This window comes from Grammomys surdaster, unplaced genomic scaffold, assembly GCF_004785775.1.
Source record: "Grammomys surdaster isolate TR1022 unplaced genomic scaffold, NIH_TR_1.0 203, whole genome shotgun sequence".
Taxonomy (NCBI): domain Eukaryota; kingdom Metazoa; phylum Chordata; class Mammalia; order Rodentia; family Muridae; genus Grammomys; species Grammomys surdaster.
Genome location: NW_021604648.1, coordinates 10,258,314 through 10,261,355, shown reverse-complemented (window position 1 = coordinate 10,261,355; position 3,042 = coordinate 10,258,314). Strand labels below are relative to the sequence as shown.

The window sequence follows — 3,042 nt, the reverse complement described above, 5'->3', positions numbered from 1 at the left end:
TGATGAGGCCAGCTCTCCCAGGCTCATGCTCTCAGTGCTAGCTTCCTTGTGTCCCCATTAGAAGAGTCAGCTCAATTGTGGTGCCCAGGTGAGTGGTAAGGCATTTTCTTCCAAAGGGTTTCAAGTGGTAAGGGGCAGGGCCATCTCTCTTCCTCTCATGTGGCCAGGGCCAGGTCTCCCACCTGCTATAGGTAGTGAGGAGTGAGTGGGGCAGAGGGTTTCTTTCTTTCATCCATGCAGCCACACAGGAGAGGATTAGTAGGGCTCTCTCTCACTCAAATCTTCTGTGATATCTCACCTACAACTCCTACGATGTGTGAGGCTGCTCTCCTGAGTACTGCAGCTGGTCAGAGGAAGGGTTAACTCTCCTGCTCTCTTGTCCCCAGGGCCAGATCTCCCACACAGCTCTCAGGCATCAACATGTCCCTGGGAAGCGGCCCAGACCAGGGAAGTCCACCTTGTCTTTAGTAGTAGGAGACCCACACAAGGCCTCCAGTGTACTAGAGTACACTAGGAGTACTTGGCTAGGACCCCATCATGTTTCCAGGTGGCATCTCTGGCTACTCACATCAGGCTGTTCTTCCTACCTGCAAATCTCCAGTTCTGCCCCTCTCCATTGTGCCTACATCTTTCTCTTTATCTCTTCTATTTCTTCACTGTTTACTTGAAACTCTTGGTGGTACCTAGGGTCTCTGAGTGTCTGGGGTCATCTTAGGAGTGGTCTCAGGAAATATGGCACTGGTCAGGGGTCGTCTCAGGCATGGTCTGTCCCTCCAGATCTGTGTGACACTGAACTGGTGGTCATCTGGGGCTAATTCCCAGCCCAGGTCCCAGAGCTAATCTGGTGGTTGTCTAGGACTTATTCCTTATTTGGGCATGCCTGAGTGGCCCCATGTGAGGGTTCTCTGTCTTAGGATCACTACTGCCCAGGGTATGGGGTCTCAGGTAGGGTTCTTGTGGTCTCTGGCTTGCTCCCTGGGAGCCCATCTGGGTCTGAGTTGTGCCATACTGGTGTCATTTCAGGCCACCCTTTTTAAACGTATTATTAGGCTATTTGACTTTCAGATTTTCACAAGTCAGAAGATCAGCATAATATATCCTCTCCCCTCTTTGCTACCTACTGATACACATGTGACATAGCAGGCACTCCTACAATGCCCCTAGTAGCAATAGTACTGTTAGTCTAAGCTTTTTGCACAGAGCAAAGAAACATGTCAAAACACAAGAATTTTCCAGAATGTCAAGAACTTACAGGCAGAGGCTATAGAATCTATTAGAATGTCTGATAATACCAGTATATATACCCCAGAATATATGTACCCCAGAATGTCTGATAATACCAGCATATATACCCCAGGCCAATGTCAAATGAAAGAAGTAGTACTTCAAGATACCACAGAGGATGAGTGTCAATGTAGAGGAAGAAATTAAAGTAATAATCCAGGAAAGGTAAAACAGTAGAGCCTGGTGCACAAATTGCTGTTGCAAAGAAAGAAGTCTGTACCTCTCTCCCTGAGACACAAATACTTGGTTTAATAACTTAAGATATGACATAGTTTGGTCATGTGATGTAAATGTCACTTTTATGTACTCAGATGAAGGGATGAGATGAGAGCCATACCTAAGCTGTGCAAATACATGGCTTGAGGTGAGTCAAGAGCATTTTTTTCTTTGTTTTAAATATCCCTAGGCCTAGGCTAAGCCTGGGGCTTCTTCCAAGCTCACCGATTCAATTCAGATTCTCTTGACTTCTCCCTGAATTGTTCTGCTTGGCCTCAAATGAACTTTGGCAATGTGGTTTAATCTTTGACTCCTTCTTACTCTCTGGATTGTTCTGTCTGCATTCTTGTCTAGTTTATTCTCTTTGCAATTTGTGTCTGTAAAACCATCACATGAAACTGCCATACACACATGCCAAACCACTTGCATTTAAGCTAAATCTTTCTGTTTCCCTGCCCTGCTTTTAAGTTGCCTCTATTTCCTGTACTCTTCTTGTGAGAGTTAGACATATCCTCTCCCTGACTCATTCTGTCAAATCTTTCTCTGTCTTGGCACTTTTTCTGCCCATCATTAAACATAACTTTAAAACATGGGTGCTTCCTTCAACAAACTAACCTTACCTCCAGTGTTTACAGTCCAGCTGGATCATATAGACCTAGAAGGTATTTGGATGTGATTTCTTGGCAGAACAGCCATGTTGCTGGATTAAAATTCCTCTAAAATATGATGATTCTTTTTTTGCTTTTGTTTTATTGAATCTCCGTACTAGTTTCCATAGTGGTTGAATCAGTTCATACTTTTTACATTTTTATCAACAATGGATAAGGTCCCAACATTCTTGATAACATTTTTTATTCATTTTCCCCTCCTTGGTGGTCATCATTTTGACTAGAATGAGAGTAGTTTGAATTTGATGGCTAAGGATGCTGAACAGTTTTCCAAATACCTGTTTGTGTGTATTCAATGGACTCTTACATTATATTAGAGATATTTCAAAGCTCATGTTTATTTCTGTGCTATTCACAATAGCTAATAAATAGAACCAGTCTAGAGTTCCATCAGCAGATGAATTGATAAACACAATGTACATTTATACAGTGGAACTTCATTCTTCTATAAAGGAAAATGAGATCCTGAAAACTTCATTAAGCAACATAAGTCAGACTCAGAGACAAATGTTGTGAATATGTATGGTGTATGTTTCTATGTGTCAAAAGTCAAACGGGAACAAAAAATATCTTAAATGTCAGGAGTGAGGGAAAAAAGGAGAAAGAATGAACTACAAGTGACGTGAAAGCTGAAGAGAGACCATGATAAAGGAAAGAGACTGAGAGAGACACTAGAGGGAAGTAAAGGAAGAGAATGAAGGAAAAAGAAAGAATGTATGAAAATTCTACAAGAAGTCCCATTACTTTGCATGCATTAAATACTAGTAAAAAACCAATAGAAAAACTTGTAAGATACGGATGAGCTTGGAGATGAGTCTTGGAGAAGAAAAGAAATTTTGCAGTGTATGACATCTGATTTTTATGAAGCAGGTAG

The 3,042-nt window shown here is 42.0% G+C and overlaps 1 non-coding gene across 1 annotated transcript; it reads right to left on the bottom strand.

Annotated features, from left to right (window-relative positions):
• Positions 1–1,041: 1,041 nt before the first annotated feature.
• LOC114624013 lies at positions 1,042–1,171 on the bottom strand. Its single transcript, XR_003711870.1, has one exon. It is a non-coding gene; the product is annotated as a small nucleolar RNA SNORA17 (small nucleolar RNA).
• Positions 1,172–3,042: the final 1,871 nt, after the last annotated feature.